The sequence below is a fragment of the Jaculus jaculus genome, chromosome 1 (genome assembly GCF_020740685.1).
Source record: "Jaculus jaculus isolate mJacJac1 chromosome 1, mJacJac1.mat.Y.cur, whole genome shotgun sequence".
Taxonomy (NCBI): domain Eukaryota; kingdom Metazoa; phylum Chordata; class Mammalia; order Rodentia; family Dipodidae; genus Jaculus; species Jaculus jaculus.
In genome coordinates, this window is record NC_059102.1 from 156,518,111 (window position 1) to 156,538,530 (window position 20,420).

Consider the following 20,420-nt stretch of genomic DNA (forward strand, 5'->3'; position numbering starts at 1 on the left):
AGTGACATGGCAGATTCACAGAGAGCAACCAACACACTTTGTGTGTAACAGCCAGGAAGGACTAGGACGTCCCAGGGCTGGTGGCATGCCTTTTGTCAGCCTACTGAAAAGGCCAGAGGCACTGTCTTGCCCCACCAACACCAGAAGGTGTTCACCCAGGCTGCCTGACCAGCCCAGCAAACAGTGGGGACAGTTCCCTACAATGGCCCTGTTCTCTGTCCCCAGGCCCTCTGTACCCCTCCCAGCATTGGAGCTCAAATTCCCAGGCCTCACTGGCAGAATAGCACATTTCTCAGCCACAGTCCTGCACTCCGACTTACCTGTCCCTGGAACACGGAATGGCAGAGGAGGCGGGACACACTTCTATCACCACCTACATATCGAGAGCATGCGTGGTGCTTGCCCTGGACCGAACCGCACAAGCCACAGATGGCTCAAATCCCCAATACAGCTGCCAGACGCAACACTCCACACTCCTGGCGTGTCATATGGCGTTTCTGCCCCTCCTTTCCCCGAGTGGCATGTCAGGTCTCCATCCCAGCTCAGAAAGCTTCCAGGAAGAAGCCTGGATGTCAGGAGAAATTGCTTCAGGATATTCTCAGCAGGGTGGATGCGATCAAGGTGTGGGGTCGACGGGGTGCCTCTGTATCTGCAAAGAGCCTAGAGGCAGGCTCTGAAGGACTTAGCCTCATCTGGATCAGCCTATCCCCTCTCTTGGAAGGTGTCTGTCTCCTTTTGACATCCGGGCTGTACTGTTTGGATTTGACCCCGGTACAGCAGTGTCCCTGAGGCAGGCCCAGCACTGTGGGTGGGAGGATCCTCACCCAGCTGACAGTTGCTCGGTCACGTTCTCTAAAGGGCCTGGCAAGGCCGCCCAGACAGACGCACACGCTCACCTCTCTGGCACCAGAGCTGGTGTTAAAGGGTCCCACCATATGAACACAAGCATAGAGAGACAGAGAGAGAGAGACAGAGAGGGACCACACATGCAAGGCCGACAACAGATCTATAGTCAGGAACCCTGAACCTGAGGAGAATAACCAGATGTCACCGTCTGGTCCGCAGGTCACCCCTGACTTGTCTGCCTCTCTTGTTTTCCTTTGGAGCCCTGTCTAGCTTAAGGGTCAGCAAGTCTCTTACAAAGTGGGGTAAAAATGTGGCAAGGATGCACAGCCACTTGGGCCGCCAGAGCAGATGTTCTGCTTACTGGGAACCTGCACCCACTGGGGCAGACAGACGCCCCCCCCCCAAGGCACAACATTCAACCCAAGGGCTGTGCCCGCTTCTTTAGAAATGCCCCCACTCCTGCCCCTCTGACCCAAGAAAAGTGCCTTGTGGGGGGCTCAGCCCGAGAGCAGAAGTACACAGGAATTCTTAGGTAGACAGACAAGAAGGTGGCCAGTCACCGAGGCCTTTCGAGGGCAGAAGAGAAACTCCAACCAGTGGCTGAAGAGAGCCAGCTTCCTGGGTTGGGGGAGGGGGGGCACCTGGGAAAGCCAGGCTGGGAAGGGATGTGGCTGGCCCGTCTCCTACATGTGACATGTCCCACTCCACCAGTCCTCAAGTGCACAACACCCTCTTCGAGACACAAGCACCCACAATCTCTCAAACTCCCTTCCTTTCTTTTGGGGGCTGAGGCCTAGAGTTGGAGGCTGAGCCCGGGGAAGAAGCCAGGTGAAGACCTCAGCCCAAAGTCCCAGCAACCCCTTGCTCCGGGGACCCAGATGGAGCTCTCTGGAAACCAAGCCCACAGCTAGATCCCAGGCCCAGGATCCAGACCCGCCCCCACCTGCTCCTCCTAGAGACACCCCCACATGACACAGGCTGGGGCGGGGGGGGGGGACGACGACAAACCCCTCCACTCATGGGTAGATGGCACTCTGACCCGCCCAGCTGATCTAGGTTCCTTTAAACCCCACCAAGTGGTGGAAGGCTGGGTTGGAAGGCTGCACCCCCACGCGGGCCCCACCCGCCACCCAGACGTCTTCAGGCAACCCAAGCAAGCTCCAGAGCCACCGAGGGCGGCCGAGATCCCCAGTGCCGGAAGCTACTGGGGTCTCTACAGGGCTGCACCCAAGGGGGCGTCCCGGATCTGCCAAGCTGCCTCCGCAGCCGGATGCCCGCAGCCGTAGGGATGCTCCAGTGAGCTCTAGTTCTCCTCCCGGGCCTCCCCGGGCCCGGTCCTGGCTCCCCAGCCCTCCCAGATCCCAGCAGCAGAGGTCCTACCGTGCTGCCAGCTCCGTTCCGCGCTCCGGGCCAGGCTGGGCCCGGCGAAGGGGCTCAACTGGCGGTGCGGCGGCGGGCAGCAGGAAATACCAGAGGCTTGAGCCAACCAGCTAGGCGGAGCGAGGGAGCGGGGAGGGTGGAGGCGGAGGGAGGAGGGCGCGGCAGACGCAAAACCCCGGCGGATCTCTACGCTGGAGTGGCGTGTGGGGGACCCCAGTCCCCGCCCAGAGCTCTGGCTGCTGCGGTGCGCTCTTCCCTAGTGCTCGCTGACGCTCACGCGTACCTGCGCCATGGCTCAGCACTGTCTCCCATGTGGCCCCGAGGATGGGAGGGGTGGACGGTGGGAAGCAGGGCCACATTGGTGGGAGGTCTCCCATTTGGGGGGGGGGTGGGAATGTGTGATCACAGATTCACCTGGATGCACTGCTCCCCTCCCTTCCTCAGCCTGAGACCCAAGGCACCATTTCTCCCCAGCACCAGAACACAAAAGGATCCCCAGGAACCCAGACCCTCTTTCTTGTCCTACATATGGGTTCAAGGAGACCCGCCCTGGTCACGCTCTAGACCCTCGCGGCGTCCTTTTCTATAGCATCTCATGTCCTCAAGCCACCAGCCAATTAGGGAGCTGAGCCTGCCTACTCAGGACCCTCAGATGCAGGTAGGACATAACAAGTGTGGAGACTTCTAAACAGTACCTTAGGCCTCAGCAAGCCCGGCATAGGCCAGGGCGGAGGCCTACCTGTGTTCCTCTTGGTTTCTACTGTGGCTGCTAGCTCTGCCCTCTGAGGTTTGCAGAGACATTCAAGGCAGGTCCCCGGCCTGATGGTCATTGGATGCTGTAGGCAACTGGGCAGGGCTGTGGAAGGCCAGTCTTGGATGTTTGATTTCCAGGCCCTGTACTGGAAGCGAGCCCTCAAGAGCAGCAGCATGCAGTGTTCTGTCCCTACCCGCTGGTCCCCTGCCTAGCCCCAGTCATGTCCACCCTGCTAGACCTGTGGGGACAGCTCTGCCCTGAGGAACAAGCCCCAGCTGCCTGTGCTGCTGCTCAGAGGTGCTGAGCGCCAGCAGGCAGCAAACAGGTTGCCTGGACCGGCTCTCAACTCCCCCCACCGCGACCACGCCCAGTCCCGGTCACCTGGCTAGGTCTTTGGATGCAGCAGTGCTCAGACAAGATGCTCAGGGCCATGGTGACCCTATGGGAGGCAGTCTCTACCCCTCCGGCTTGTGTAGTCCGGGAAAATGGAGACCAGCTGGTCTGCTAGGTCTGCTCTTAGCTCCTACAGGCTGGGCGTGGCTTCCAGAGCCTGGTGGACTGCTGGTTGCCAAGGCCAGCTAGGCCACCGGGGATTATGGAAGAAAATAGGGCACCATCCCCTGAGATGAGGTCTCATGAACGTTGCCTTCAATTGTCACTTGCCTGCAGGCTACAGGGGCTGGATTTTATGAATGACTCAATGCAAAAAGTCAAGGAGCAGCCATGGAGAGGAGAAAGGACGATGGGTGACAGCAGGGGCACGGGCAGGGAGTTGGGGTCTCAATGAGGGTCAGCTCGGCGCTAACTGCTGGTCTCAACAAGGGTCAAGTGACTGTAAGTCTCATGGCTGAGAGTGGGCTCTCCCAGAACGCCTTGTCCTGCCTCTTGCCTGGTTGGGAGAGGCAATGACATGGCTAGAGATGTCTAAATTCTGCTGCTGCCTCAACGTGGCTTTGGCCCTGAATAGCAACTTGGCTCTTCTGGCCCTCAGCTTCCTCATGTGTCATATGGACACGTGTGTGTGTGTGTGTGTGTGTGTGTGTGTGTGTGTGGTTGTGTTGGTGGTGGCCTGCAGAGACAAGAGCAAAATGTCTCAAACCTGGGCAGAGCAGGGAGGTCAACTGGGCCAGCTTTGGGGGCACACTGGTGGGCCTCACCACCTATGACTGCTATGGGCAAGTCTGTACAACTCCCTGTGCCTCAGTTTGCTCACTCGTAAGTAACAATAATGAGAGCAGTTTCTACCTCACCAGCTGCTAGAGTGCCTGCCCAGCGAGCTATCAAACTTCTAAAGGTGCTGGGTGGCCACCAGGGCATGCAGAAGTGACATGGCCAGGAATGGCTTGTGGTGCCCACCAATCAGTTTAAAAAAACCTAATCCTGATGGCTATGTCTGTGACAAACGTTGGGGCTCAGTGGATAAAGGAATTGCCATGAAAGCATGAGGATCACCTGATTGTGGATCCCCAGCACCCACATAAAAGCTGGGTGTGTCAGTGCACACCTGTAATCCTGGCACTGGGGAGGCAAGGACAGACAGATCCCCAAGGTTTACTGGCCAGCCTGTCTTGCTGAATCAGTGAGCTCTGGGTTCAGTGAAAGGCCCTATGTCAAAAAGTAGGGTGGGGCTAGAGAGATGGCTTAGCGGTAAAGGCACTTGCTTGCGCAGCCTAAGGACTCATGTTCCACTCTCCAGATCCCATATAAGCCAGCCACACAAAGGTGAGGCAAGCCAAGGTCACACATACCCACTAGGTGGTGGAAGTGTCTGGAGTTCAGTATCAGTGGCTGAGGGCCTGGTGTGCCAATTCTCTCCTTCCCCAACTTTCTTTAAAAATTAAAAAAAAATTAAGTAAGGTAGTGCCAGAGGCGTGCCTTTAGTCCTAGCACTCAGGAGGCTGAGGTAGGAAGATTACCATGAGTTCGAAGCCAGCCCGAGCTGCAAAGTGAGCTCCTAGTCTGTCTGGGCTAGAGTGAGAACCTGCTTCAGACAAAGAAAAGCAGGGGCTGGAGAGATGGCTTAGTGGTTAAGCACTCGCCTGTGAAGCCTAAGGACCCCGGTTCGAGGCTCAATTCCGCAGTACCCACATAAGCCAGTTGCACAAGGGGGAACATGCATTTGGAATTCATTTGCAGTGGCTGGAGGCCCTGATGTGCCCATTCTCTCTCTGCCTCTTTCTGTCTGTTGCTGTCAAATATATAAATAAAAATAAACAAGGGCTGGAGAGATGGCTTAGCGGTTGAGCGCTTGCCTGTGAAGCCTAATAAGGACCCCGGTTCAAGGCTCGGTTCCCCAGGACCCACGTTAGCCAGATGCACAAGGGGACGCACACCTCTGGAGTTCATTTGCAGTGGCTGGAAGCCCTGGTGCGACCATTCTCTCTTTCGCTCTCTATCTGCCTCTTTCTCTCTCTGTCTCAAATAAATAAATTTAAAAAAATCTTAAAAAAAAAATAAACAAAAAAATTAAAAAGAAAAGAAAAGGAAAGCAGTTGAGGAAGACACATGACACTAACCTCTGGCCTCCACGGCCTCCACACACAAGCACACACATGTGCAGGTGCACCTGCACACATGCCCACACACAGCAACAACAGCAAGATCTTTGCAGGTATGCAAGGTCATGTTTAGCAGGCAGAGAGCAGGGTAGAGTCAGGCATGCCAAGTCTCTGAAAAGTGGATCTCAGCTGAGTCTATTTCACCTCCATACCAGGTGACCCTGGGCCATCGCTGAAGACCATGTCGGGTGGCATTGTCAGGGTGGTGCTGCACAGCCCGGGGCACAGCCACAGCAAAGCACGACCAGACCTTGAACACCTGGGTGCCGAGGCAAAACTCGGTCAGGACATCAACTCACCTGAGGTTGCTCATTTATTTGGGGCGAGTTGGTCTACAGGGGCCTGGAAGCCCTCCCAAGACTTCCTACTGATAATAGATACCCTGTCCCAAGTTCTGTTCATCTCACCAATTCCTCCAAGCCCCTCCCAGGGGACCGACAGCAGCCACTGCGGGCACCTCACTGAAAACACCCTTCGTGTATTTTATCCACTCGCCCATCCACGAGGCTGGTTCGATCCTGAAGGCTTTAGTCTACAGAGAAACCAGGTCCTGACAGGTCACTAAATCCCCTCAGTGAGGGAGAATTAGTGCCCTGGGGCCTGGTTGCGCTCAAAGCTGCTCTGTTCCACCACCAGTAGGTCAGAAAGACGCTAAGGCTCAAAGCTCCTATCACTTCTGCTGCGCCTGGCTGCCTCCCGAGAAGGGACTGGGTGTCAGGAAATGCTGGAACGTGCTTGGGCCCATTTTAGGGAAGGGGCTTCTGAGCTGTCTTCTGGGGGGGGGGTGTCTGGCAGGCATGGGCTAGATGTTCCTATGACTATTAGATTACTTAGAACTCTCCAGAGCATTGAGACAGCAATAATGACTTCTCATTTTGCCTATCAGTTAACAGACCTGTAACAGGGCACAGTGGACAAGAATGCCCCCCCCCCCACTCCTTCTATTGCTCCTCCACTCCTCCACTCTCTACCTGGGAAGATGGTAGGTAATCTCCCACAGGGGTCGGCTCCTAGGAAGTTTAAAAGCCCTAGAATTCCCAGAGCCTTATGGCTAATTGTTGGAATAAAGTGTGTCCCGGCCTTTGCTGGTGCCCAGCAGCAAGCTGTCAGCTTCACATGCATAACTTGTGTCCTTCCCCTCCACCTGTGGCTCAGATGCAAGGCTGGTGGGGAGGTGGGGGGTGACCAGTGTCAAGCCAGGCCACTGGGAAGGTATGAGGCAGATCTACAGGCCCAGCTAGCAGCAGGCTCTGGAAGGGGCATTGCTTGTCCGGTCCTGGTAACTGGGCATAGTGGGGCATGACTGGGAAAGGCTGGTCCTGTGGCTTCAGCCAGCCAGCCTTGGCAGCTGTAGGGAGCTGCTGAGGCCATTGTTGGCTACAGTTCCTTCCTCCCCAGGATCCCATGGGAGTGAGGGGTGGGGATTGGAGAGGAGCACGGAGCCTCCAGACAGTCGCTCCTTCTCAGGCAGGTGGCATGGTGCCATCCTCCTGGGCTGAGTCACCATGTCGGGTGTGGAGGGAGAAGCAGAGCAGGGGCCATTCGGCTGTCCTCTGGGTAAATCCACAGAGTGTGCGGAGACTGTCGCCAGGATGCTTCAGTTTCCAATGCCACCACATAGCTGTGGGCTTCCAGCACGGGCTGGCTTCCCTGGGTGTCACACAGGCAGACATGCACACAGAGACAGGAACACAGACACAGCACACACACACCACAGAGACCCAAACAGGGACACAATACACCCCCTACGTCACATGACAAGTTCAGGGTTCTGGGGCTTGTCCGGTGGCAGCTAAAGGACTGGCTTATTTTACTTATTTTGTTTATTATTATTATTATTATTATTTAGAGAGACAGTGGCATGCCGGGGCCTCAGCCACTGCAATCGAATACCATATGCTTGTACCACCTAGTGGGCATGTATGACCTTGAGCTTGCATCACCTTTGTGCGTCTGGCTTACATGGGATCTGGAGAGCGGAACATGGGTCCTTAGGCTTTATAGGCAAGTGCCTTAACCACTAAACAATCTCTCCAGCCCTACTTACTTTTTAATATCAATTTGGGTTCTTTTTAAAGTTTATCTTATATTTTTGCCAGGAGAGAGAGAGAGTGAAGGAGAGAGAGAGAGAAAGAGAGGGAGAGAGAAAGAATGGTGAGTGTGCCAGGGCCTCTTGCCACTATAAATGAACTCCAGATGAATGCACCACTTTGTGCATCTTGTTTTACATGGGCACCGGGGAATTGAACCTGGGCCATCAGGCATTGCAAGCAAATGCCTTTAACAGCTGAGCCATCTTTTTTCTCTTTTTAATGCATATGTGCACGTGTGTCCATGTGTGGGGTACAATGTACACATGGAGGCCACAGTATAACCTCAGGTGTCATTCCTCAGGAAAGTCAGAGTCTGTCACTTGCCTGGAGCTCACCAATCAGGGTATTCTGGCTGTCCAGTGAGCCCTAGGGATCCTGTTGTCTCTGCTTTCCCAGCACTAGAATGACATAAGCCACCATGCCAGCCATTTTTTTAAAAAAAATTTTAATATTTATTTTATTTATTTATTCATTTGACAGAGAAAGAGGGAGAGGGAGAAAGAGAAAGAGAGAGCATAGGCCTGCCAGGGCCTCCAGCCACTGCAAACGAACTCCAGACGCGTGCGCCCCCTTGTGAATCTGGCTAACGTGGGTCCTGAGGAATCAAACCTGGGTCCTCTGGCTTTGTAGGCAAACGCCTTAAGAGCTAAGCCATCCCTCCAGCCCATAACAGCCATTTTTACATGGATTTGAGGGTTGAACTCAGGTCCTCGTGCCTGCAAGGCAAGTATCACTGATGGAACCATCCCCCTAGCCGCCCTGGCTCAGTGCTTGGTGGGAAGGACAGAGGCAAGTGCGCGGATGCAGCCTGAAGAGACACATGGAGGAAAAGCAACTGCGGAAGGTGACATATGCTGGGGCGGAGGCGGGGGGCTCCGTGCTGAATGGTCTGCAGAGGGGATCATTGAGAGGATGACCAGGAGGGCTTTCTGAGAGGACACTGAGCAGGGACACAGAGCATGTCTGGCACCTGGGCTCAACCTATCCTAGGTAGAGAAAGTAGATTTGGGGCATGAGGAGGTCACACTCATGGTCTGTTCATGGAGTGGCCACAGGGAAAGGTAGGAGGAGACATCATGGTGAGGGGCCATCTCCCATGGCTTTCTGAGTGAAGTATGGATTCTGATTTTATTTTGTGTGTGTGTGTGTGTATGTATGTATGTATGTATGTATGTGGGGTGTCTGAGAAGAGAATCAGTATTCTTATTTTTGCTGAAAAACAAAACTCTCAGGGCTGGAGAGATGGCTTAGTGGTTAAGGCACTTGCTTGCAAATCCTAAGGATCCAGGTTCGATTCCCCAGGACCCATGTAAGCCAGATGCACAAGGTGGCACATGTGTCTGGAGTTTGTTTGCAGTGGCTGGAGCATCCATTCTCTCTCTCCCTCTTTCTCTCTGTGTCTCTCTCAAATAAATAAATAAATAACAATAAATATTTTTTAACTCTCTTGCTATAGAAGGACAAGCTTGGAGGCAGGGGGCTGGTGTGTGGCTCCATGGTAGGGCAACTCACCTGGCATTTTTGAAGACTGAGGGCTGTCTAGGCTTGTTCAAGGGAAGTTGGATGGGGAGGCCAGGAGAAGGGATGTGTTAGGTGTATTTCGAAGTAACCTAGGCTGACATCTATCTGAACCAGTGACCTCAGGGTCAAGGAGGAAGGTCAAAGGTGGGAAGGCAGCAAGGTCTGGGACGGGAGTCAGGACTTCAGCTGGCTCCATCCCAGCTGGTTGGTTTTGATCTATTGGCGCCTCTGTGTCCTCCTTTTCCTTTGATGTTAATACACACCCCAGGGAGCACTAAGACTCCATTGCATGGATGGGAACACATTCTCCACTTTGAAGCACTTTATCTTTTGCGATACAGTTACGTACTGTGTGTGAGCCTGCAGATCACCCCCGAGCTCCTTGAGGTCAAAGCCTGCTTCCTGGGCTAGGAAGAGGGCTCAGAAGTTAAGGTGCCTACTTGCAAAGCCTGAAGGCCTGGGCCGTGTTCATGGCAGGTACTTTGAAAGTGAACAAAGGAACACAGATCATGATCGCTTAAGCACAGATGTGCAAAACATCTGTTTGAAGAGCTAGGGAGATGACTTAGTGGGTACAAACACTTACCACGCTGGCACAAGGGCCCGAGCAGGCCTGATTTGCTCTGAGTTCACTCCCTAGAACCCACCTAAATGGTTGGACATGCCCCCTATGCCTGTATCCCCACTCTTGTGGGGAATGGAGACAGGAGAATCACTGGGACTTGGGAATGGTAGTTCCAAGTTCAGAAAGCAATACATAGAAGAGCAATAGAGAAAGATACCTGATGTTCTCTGGCCTTTGCACACATGTGCATGAGGAGTGCATATCTGCACACACACAGACATAAACTCCACATATGGTGCACACCTCACATATTACATGTCTACATATGCGCGTGCGTGCGCGCTCGCGCGCACACACACACACACAAAACCTGTTTAACTAAGGTCTCATGGGGGCTAGGGAGACGGCTCAGCAGTTAAAGGTCTTTGCTTGTACAGTCTGCTGGCCTAGGTTCAATTCTCCAGTACACACATAAATAAACCCAGATATACAAAGTGGCTCATGTGTCTGGAGCTGGTTTGCAGTGGCAAAAGGCCCTGGTGTGCCTATTCTCTCCCTCTCTCACAAACAAAACAAAAAATAAATAAATAAGATTTCACGGAACAAGGTAAAAGTGCAAAGCGAACTTGTATTTTTCCTTTGATTTTTGGAGGTAGGGTCTCACTCTAGCCCAGGCTGATCTGGAATTTACTATGTTGCCTCAGGGTGACCTTGAACTCACCATGATTCTTTTACCTCTGCCTCCTAAATGCTGGGATTAAAGGCATGCACCACAATGCCCAGCTTGACTTGTATTTTTACTTTGGGAAGGAAGATACAAAATAATACCTCAGCACTATCACACTATTAAGATAGCACTTAAGGGCTGGAGAGATGGCTTAGTAGCTAACTGCTTGCCTGTGAAGCCTAAGGACCCCGGTTTCAAGGCTTGATTCCCCAGGACCCACATTAGCCAGATGCACAAGGGGGTGCATGCATCTGGAGTTCGTTTGCAGTGGCTGGAAGCCCTGACGCGCCCATTCCCTCTCTATCTGTCTCTTTCTCTCTCTCTCTCTCTCTGTCACTTTCAAATAAAGAAATTTTTAAAAAATGAACAAAAGGTCTTTTATTAAAAGTCTTATGGTGGGCTAGAGAGATGACTTAGCAGTTAAGCGCTTGCATGTGAAACCTAAGGACCCCAGTTTGAGGCTTGATTCTCCAGGACCCACGTTAGCCAGATGCACAAGGGAGCGCACGTGTCTGGAGTTCGTTTGCAGTGGCTGGAAGCCCTGGCGCACCCATTCTCTCTTTCTCTCTCTCTCTCTCTACCTCTTTCTCTGTTACTCTCAAATAAATAAATAAAAATGAACAAAAGTATTTTTTTTTTTTTTAGTCTTATGGTGAGGACAATGATTTTTTTTTTAAAAGATAGCATTCAAGTGCATGTAAGCCTGGGGAATACTTAGGTTTGGTCTAACAGACGGGCTAAGGTCTCTCTGTCTGCTTCATATACAAAGAGTTTAGTTCTGAGACCTAAATAACCAGAAAGCTCCGTCACTGTCACGAAAGGGAATCCGCCAGACTGCTAAGATGCTGGGAGTCCCCAGGGCCCATGCATAGATTCAGTGAGGTCTCAAGAAAAGCCCAGCAGGAATTCTGGGCTGGAGATGGACAAGTTGCTCCTAAAATTCAGCAGAGAGGTAGAGGAAGTAGAAGAACTGGTGCCCATGTTCGTCACGATGCTGTTCACACAGTAACCCAGGGGCCTGTCGGCAGGTAGATGGATGCAGACCTTTGGTAAGCATACTTACTCAGTCATGGAGAAGAGCAGAATTATGCTGTTTGCAGGAAAATGGTTTGGAACTAGAGAACACTGGGTTAAACAAAATGAGCTAGGCTCAGAAAGACAAACGCTGCTTTTGTGGAGGGTAGATTAGAGAAACTGGGCAAAAGCAGAAGGGAGCCTGCGAGTGGGGAGTGATCAGCCAAAGGTGGGAGAGGACCAGGGAGGGCATGTGGAAGGAACACGGCGGCAGTGTGGTGTGGTGTGCTGCATACGCGTGCAAAAACGCCACGCTGAAACCCGTTACTTCCATAGGGTGCGGTGGTGCTTGCCTGTAATCCCAGCACTCAGGAGGCTGAGGCAAGAGGATGGCCACGAGTTTGGAGCCAGCCTGGGCAATGAAACCGTGTCTCAAAAAAGCAAGAAAGAAAGGGGGGGGGGGAGGAGAGAAATAGGGACAGGGAGAGGGTGAGAGAGAAACCTATTATTTTCTATTTTGTGCAAATAATATGTTAACAATTTTCAAAAATGTTTTAAACAGTGGGGCAGCTAACACAGTCTGAAACAAGACGCCAGCAGAAAGGCACCTGCGACTTGACTGAAGGGCCACAGAAAACAGCTCAGAAGTACTAGTGTTGGCAAAAGAAGATGTGCCGATGAGCAGAACAAAGCCGGGTCCAGGAGCACATGGGCCACTGTTTTTTTTTTTTTTTTAATTTTTGTTGTTTATTCTTATTTATTTGAGTGCGACAGAGAGAGAAAGAGGGAGAAAAAGAGAGAGAGAATGGACACACCAGGGTCTCCAGCCACTGCAAACGAACTCCAGACGCATGCGCCCCCTTGTGCATCTGGCTAACGTGGGTCCTGGGGAATCGAGCCTTGAACCGGGGTCCTTAGGCTTCACAGGCAAGCGCTTAACCACTAAGCCATCTCTCCAGCCCATGGGCCACTGATTTTTGACACAGACACAAAAATACAAAAGGTACTTTGGTGAAGAAAGGACAGTCTGCTCAACCAAAGGTGTGACAACTGGTCAACAAATTCTGCAAACAAACTAACCTTGACCCACACATAGGGTAAAAATGACAGTGAACTTTATGAGAATGAAAACCTTCTCGGGAGCTGGAGAGATTGCTCAGTGGTTAAAGGCACTGGCTTGGGAATGGAACCTGATAGCCCAGGTTCAATTCTCCAATACCCATGGAAAGTCAGATACACAAAGTGGCATGTGCACATGGAGTTCATTTGTAGTGACAGGAGGCCCTGGTGTGCCCATTCTTTCTCCCTCTCCCCTCCTCCTCCGCCTCTCTATGTGCGAATAAATAAAAACATTCCTGGGGCTGGAGTGATGGCTTATGGCTTATTGGTTAAGGTGCTTACTTGTGAGGCCAAAGGACCCAGGTTTGATTCCCCAGTACCCATGTAAGCCAGATGCACAAGGTGGTGCATGTGTCTGCAGTGGCTGGAGGCCCTGGTGTGCCCAGTCTCTCTCTCAAATAAATAAAATACTAAAATTTATTTTAAAAATACTTTCTAAAACAGAATGAAAAACTGGTGCTAGGGAGATGGTTCAGCAGGTAAGAGTGCTTGCTGCATGAGTTTGAGTTTGATCCTCAGCACCCAAGTGAAAAACTAGGCATGGCCATACATGCCTATAACCCTAGTCCTGCATGCGTGTGCGTGCGTGTGTGTGTGTGTATCAGGGTGGGGAAGGGCAGTGTGTGGAGACAGGAGAATTGTTGGTTAGCCAACGTGACCCCAAATGTCAGCTCCAGGTTCAATGAGAGACTCCATTTCAAGGAAGCAACATGGAAGAGCAACAGAGGACACCCAACATGCTCTTGTGGCCTCCCAGTGCAGATGCATGGAAAGCCCGTGTGCACACACACACACACACGTGCACACACACAACACACACACAGCACACCCACAAACACACACAACACACATATACCACACACACCACACACACGAAAGTAGGAGAGAGATCAGTAGATGAGTTGGGAAGAAGAAAGGATTTAGAGGGAGTGGGAATGAGATAAGAGAAGGTAATGGGTGGTACATATGACCACAATATACTTTACATACCTAAGAAATTGCCAAGGAAGCTGGGCATGGTGGTGCATACCTTTAATCCCAGTACTTGGGAGACAGAGGTAGGAGGATCACCGTGAGTTTGAGGCCACCCTGAGACTACATAGTGAATTCCAGGTCAGCTTGGACTAGAGTGAGACCCTACCTCAAACAACAACAACAACAACAACAAAAAAAAAGAAATTGCCAAAGAATAAATTTTTTAAAAAGAGCCACAGACAGGGAGAGAAGTCTCTGCCTGTCACTTCTGTGGTAAAGGACTCACCCAAAAAATGCCAAAGACACTCAAAACCCAGTAAGAGGACCCAGGAGACGACTCAGTAGCTGAATCACTAGCCTGAGTTTAGACTCTCGAAGCCCATGCATAAGCCAGCAGCTGTGGTGGGCTTTCTGTGAGCCCAGCACACCAATGGTGAGATGCGAGGCAGGGTCGTGAAAATTTCCCAGAAGTCCATGGGCCAGTCAGCCTGGGAAACACAGCGTTGAACAAAAATGACAGACAGGCTGGAGAGATGGCTCAACAGTTAAAGGCGCCTGCTTGCAAAGCCTGATGGCCCAGGTTCAATTCCCCAGTTCCCACATAAAGCCAGATGTACAAAGGGGCACATTCATCTGGAGTTTGTTTGCAGTGGCAGGAAGTCCTGGCACACATATACTCTCTCTCTCTCTCTGACACACGCACACACACACACACACACACATACACAGAATCCTAATGAGATCTAAGAAAAAGGCTGAGACGATAAGTCAGTGGTAGTGTTTACCTAGCAGACAGTATACCCTGGTTCAGTCCCCAGTAAGAGGAACTCCAGAGATAAGAGCTGTGACAAGGCGGAATAGCCACACCCCATGGTGAATATAGGCTGCTAATGGGACAACAGCGCCCCCATGTGTTGCTAGGGAGAATGCCAAGTGGTTCCCACAAACTTCAAGGCAATTTGGCAGTTTCTCGTGAAGAATTCACGCTGCAGTGGGACCTGGCTGCTCACCGCCTGGCATCTACCCACGCTACATGAAAATGAGCATGCACACAAAACAACGTGTCTTCTGTGGTCAACTGGTGGTCGCGCAGGACAGAGGCAGGCCAATGCGCCTCTGTGTGACTAAGGCTGACACGCGGACTGCACTGAAGCCAGGTGGGAAAGTCATACATCATTCTGGAAAAGGTGTAAGTGCGGGGACACAAGAGAGCTCAAGTTTTCTGAGGGTAAAAGCTTTGGGAGGGTAAACATAAAGAGACCCCAGGGCAGGTTTTGGAGCATCAGGAGTAACGACAGCTGCACGGACTGAACATGCTTGTTAAAACTTACATGGGGGCTGGAGAGATGGCTTAGTGGTTAAGCACTTGCCTGTGAAGCCTAAGGACCCCGGTTTGAGGCTTGGTTCCCCAGGTCCCATGTCAGCCAGATGCACAAGGGGGTGCATGTGTCTGGAGTTCATTTGCAGTGGCTGGAAGCCCTGGCGCGCCCATTCTCTCCCTCTCCCTCTATCTGTCTTTCTGTCTGTGTCTGTCGCTCTCAAATAAATAAATAAAAAATGAACCAAAAATAATTAAAAAAAACTTACATGGTTTGGGGCTGGAGGGATGGTTCAGTGGTTAATGCTGTGCCTGCAAAGACTAATGACCCGGGTTTGACTCCCCAGGACCTATGTGAAGCCAGGTTCACAGTGACACACGCACCTGAAGTTTGTTGGCAAGTGGCTGGAGGCCCTGGCATACATTCTCTCTTTCCCCTTCTCTCCCTCTCTGTCTCTACCTATCTCTCTCTGCTTGCGAACAAATAAATAAAATATATTTAAAAAAAAAACTTACATGGTCAGGCTGGAGAGATGGCTTAGCTGTTAAGGCACTTGCCTGCAAATCCTAAGGACCTAAGTTCAATTTTCCAGTACCCACGTAAAGCCAGATATACAAGGTAACGCATGTGTCTGGAATTCATTTTCAGTGGCTAGAGGCCCCGCTGCATCCATATTCATTCATTCTCTCTCTCATAAATAAATAAATATACAAATATTTTAAAAAGAAACTTACATGGCCACACACCACTGTACAGCCACACCCCAGGCTGGCATATTGATAGAATGATGGTGAGGTTATGCCAGATACTTGCTGCGGAGCACGTGCAATTGGGAGATGCTCCGGAGGCCTAGCATGTGCCGGGGCAGAGCCAGCCCCATCCAGAACGACTGCCATCCTGCTGGGTTTCAGGTCTAGCGGCCAGGGGCTGGCTGTGGGTCTATGCTCCCTGAAGGTGTGGCTCCTGAGGAGTGGGGAGGGTGGAAAGACAGCTCTTCTGGGCAGCTGAGCAGGGAAGCTGGCAGAGCAGGCCTGTGACAGCTGCCTGAGGGCCTCACAGGACATGGGACATGCAGGAGGGCCAGAGATGACCGCTTGGTGTCTCTGGTCTCTGAAAGTCACCCTGCGAACTCAAGCAAGCAAGGGTCATGACCATAGCCTTGTCCTGAGCTGGGCAAGGGGTCTGTCAGTGTCAGGAGCTGAAAAGCAAACGTTGGGTCATTTCTACTGAGTAGACAACTCCGGGCTCAGGCTGTGGCCTGTTCCAAGGCCCAGTGCATAGATGGGAGCTGGGCAGCCCACCCTGTCTAGTGTCCTGTCCCCTGCCCTGTTGGAAGCCAGTGTACTCCACGACAGGTCGGTAGCCCAAGCTCAGCCACTGATGCCCCTTTGTGCTGGCCAGAGAGGAAGGGAGATGGGTGGCTTGTAGGAACCAAGGGTGGGGCTTTTAGGCTTAACAGCAGTGTGGGGAAAGACCCAGACCCTCTCTAAGCTTCTGTGGGTCCATCTCTTGGAGCTTCTGTGGAGGCCATCGCATGTGTTACCTTGTATATCTGGCTTTACATGGGTACTGGGGAACTGAACCTAGGTCCTTAGGAAGGATCCTTACTCCCTATTTCCTGAGGACAGAGGGACAGTAAGGGTTGTCAAGAACAGCTTTTATGAGGAAAGGAACAGAATAAAGACAGGTAAGCATGGCCTCCCCAGCAGCATGTAGGGCTGGGATGGGGACCATAGCTCCTGCCCTTTACCTCCTGCCACTGGGGAGGGGACTCCAGGGAAACCTGTCCAGGTACCACCTGTGCCCCTCCTCTCCTCTTAAGGGGTAATGCCAGATCCCCTCCAGATGTACAAACTCCCTGGGATAAGGACTGTAATCCAACAACATCTGGCACTACACAGTCACTGTTTTTTGAGGCCCCATCTGGGGGGAACATCCAAACCCATTCAGGACCTCTAAGAACTTGTAATTTTTTAAAATTTTATTTTATTTATTTGCAAGAGAGAGAGCGAGAGAGAAGAGAGACAGAGAAAACAGGTATTCTACAGCCTCCAGCCACTGCAGATGAACTGCAGATGCATGCACCACTGTGTATCTGCATTTACATGGGTACTGGAGAATCAAACCCAGATTGTCAGGATGTACAGGAAAGAGCCATAACCGCTGAGCCATCTCTCCAGTCCAGAACTTGGGTTCTTACGCACTGAGCTCCAGCCTCATAAAACTTCAGTCTACAAGGTTGCTGTCAAACAGAGATTTCTGGAACAATGGAAATCACTGAAATGGTCTGATGTAGGCACATGTGGCTCCTGAGGACGTGAACTGCAGTTGGTATCACTGAGAAACTGAATTATTGAAAAGGTCAGTTTAAACATATGCAGGTGCCCAGCAGCTACAGAGGGACAGTTTGCTGGGGCTTCCAACAAGACACCCGTGTTTTCAGGTGGAAAAAGTCCAGAGTTGTATCCTAAGATGTCCCATGCCCTAAGCAACACACAAGTACAGTGGCTCCCTGTCAAGATCATTGTGATTTATATTATTATTATTATTATAAATATTATTATTTTAAAAACTAACATGACTTATGCTTGTGCCAGAAACCTGTGACCCAGAGACAGCCGTTACTGCTGCCATGACACGGTGCCGGTGTGTAGATGGCACACAGACGGATGGGATGGATCACAGCCCAGAAACCAGCCCTGGCACGCACGGCCCATTGACTTTGAACAACAGGGCAAGAGCACTCTGAGGAGTGGCAGTCACTTTCCCACACAGACGGAGAAAGTGGCTGTCCACACGCAGAAGGCTGGAACCAGGCCCTGCCAGAACTCAAAGCACCTCAAAGGTCTCAGGGTTGCACTTGAGACTCCAAGGACCCAGGGGGAAAACACTGGGGACGTGTGGTGGTCTGAAGGTAAAACGTTCCCCAGAGACCTGAGTGTTTGAGTACACCACCCACAGCGGGTGGCACTGTTCTGGAAAGCTGTGGAATCTTTAGGAGGTGCAGCCTTGCTGGAGAAAAATGTGTCACTGGCAATGGGCCTTGAGATGTTATAACCTGGTCCTGCCTAATGTTTTCTCTCTGACTTCGTCCCTGCTGACGTGACAATGTGACAATGACTCCCTGCTCCTGCCATACTGTCTCCACCTTGATGGACTCTATCCCCTGGAACTGTAAGCTGACATAAACGCTTTCCTTCCTTAAGCTGCTTCTGGTCAAATATTCTGTCCCAGCAATAAGAAACTCTAAGAGGATATAAATAAGTCATATAGAAACCTACTTTTTTAGACAATGGAACACATGGGAGCCACAGATTGCTACTAGAAAATTTTCAGTGCCAGGAATGGGATACCTTCCAGTGAGTTGTTGGCCAGAGAGGTCCCTGATGCCCCCAAAACATTACAGGCCATTGCAAAGGCCCTTGGTTTTCCCCCCAAGAATAGATAGTAAGACCCTATTGCTGAAGACTCCACATACTTGGGCTGCAAAGTCACTGAAAACTCCTGCTGGAGCTGAGCTGATAACCTCCTCCATGTAGACCAGCTGATGGAAAGCTGGAAAAAGCCATGCTGCATGCAGTTCAATGGGAGAAAGAGAAATCACCAGTGAAGATACTCAACAGTGTACACTGTAAGCCTTATATTTGGCCAGCCAGGGCAAATGAGCCAACGGGTGCAATAGTGGCATGTCTGTTGTAGGGGAAACCAACTGCCCTCTAATTTGACTGGAGGCCCACTCCATGGGGGGCATGGGAATACATCCCTGATAGTGAAAACCTATAACAGGGGGTAGTCGTGAGCCCTAGGAGTGTAACATGGCTAAATGTATATACTATGCTCACTGTGGTGGTTTGATTCAGGTGTCCCCCATAAACTTATATGTTCTGAATACTAGTCTCCCAGCTGATGGCAATTGGGAATTATCATGTATTGTTGGAGGTGGGCTTATGGGTGTTATAGCCAGTTTTCCCATGCCAGTGTTTGGCACACTCTCCTATTGCTGTTGTCCACCTGATGTTGGCCGGGGGTGATGTGCACCCTCTGTTCATGCCTCATTTTCCGTGCCATTGTGGAGCTTCCCCTCGAACCTATAAGCCAAAGTAAACCTCTTTTTCCCCACAAGCTACTCCTGGTTGAGTGATTTCTACCAGCAATGCGAACCCGACTGCAACACGAAAGTGGTACCGAGGAGTGGGATTGCTGCTAGACACCTGACTACGTGGCTTTGACCTTTTGGAGGTTATTTTCAAGAAGAATGTGGAAGGATTTGAAACCTGGGCCTAAGAGATGCCTTGCAGTGCTGAAAGTACAGCTTGATGGACTATTCTGGACAGAGTTGAAAGACATGAATGCATAAGAACTATGGACTGCGAGGTTTGGCTTATGAGGGTGAGGAAGAGCTTTGCCTGGACTGGGCTAGCAGTTTGTGTGAAGCTTGTTGTTTTGCCTATGTCCTGAGAAGTTGTGCAGGGTTGCTTTGCGTAGAAATGAACTAGTGTGAGCAGAGGGATTGACACAGAAAAACAAATGTTTGAGTGAACTGCTGCTTGTTCAGCTGCAATTGAGAGATTACAACCTTTGGGATTGGGCCAGCTGACCTGCCATGGGGCAACAGGAAGAATGTAGACTCTTTTAGGAGGGCCTGAGTGCTCAAGGAGTGTCTTGTTCTTCATAGTCTGCTTTATTCCTCCCTGGATTAACAAATTGGCACCCTACCTGGTATTGTGGAGTATAAGAAATGCAGGAAAGAGGGCCATTGACTTTGCAACATGGTCTTGTGTTTTGGAAATGGCCATGGGCAGTTTGAAGCAGGTTTGCTTGATGCCTGCATGGAGACCCCATGGGGCCATGAGGATGAACCGTGGGTTGCAGTGGAGACCCAGTAGAGATGCCTGGACCGTGAAATGGCTGCTAATGAAAGCTGCTGGCCCAGATAAAGTCTTCCAGGATTGTGAGTAGCCTAGCTGGAGGGGTAGAATTGGAAGTCCAGACTTGTTGCTAGTTAGGATTATTGTCCTTGGAGATTTGTCATTGACTAGAGTTGTTGGACATGAAGCTACAGAGTTTGATGTTTGCCCTGGTTGTTTTAAATGTTGCATTGGTTGAATATTTCTTTGCTAAGCCCAATGCCATCTTTTGCAGTGTGAATGTTTATTCTGTGCCATTGAGGGATTTCTGAGGTCTATTTTTCTTTTGGTATTATGTCTCAGTTAAAAGATCTTGGACTATGGGGATGTATGAACATCATTGGAATTGATTTTAAAAAAAACCTATGGGGAATTTTAAAGTTGGATGAATGCATTATATTTTATATCACATATGGTTTAGTTTATGGGGACCAGGAGTGGAATGTGGTGGTTTGATTCAGGTGTCCCCCATAAACGTAGATGTTCTGAATGCTAGTCTCCCTAGCTGATGACAATTGGGAATTACCATCTTCTGGAGGCCGTGTATTGTTGGGGGTGGGCTTATGGGTGTTATAGCCAGTTTCCCCATGCCAGTGTTTGGCACACTCTCCTGTTGCTGTTGTCCACCTCATGTTGGCTGGG

General features: G+C 51.0%; 1 protein-coding gene across 1 annotated transcript in view; it reads right to left on the reverse strand.

Moving 5' to 3' along the window:
* Positions 1 to 2,340, reverse strand: part of Osbpl5 (oxysterol binding protein like 5) — a 63,941-nt gene extending 61,601 nt beyond the window's left edge. Inside the window, exon 1 of the mRNA XM_004654232.3 lies at positions 2,227 to 2,340. The gene's annotated coding sequence lies outside the window, so the exon portion shown is untranslated. The remainder of the gene's footprint in view (positions 1 to 2,226) is intronic.
* Between the last annotated feature and the right edge of the window lie 18,080 nt (positions 2,341 to 20,420).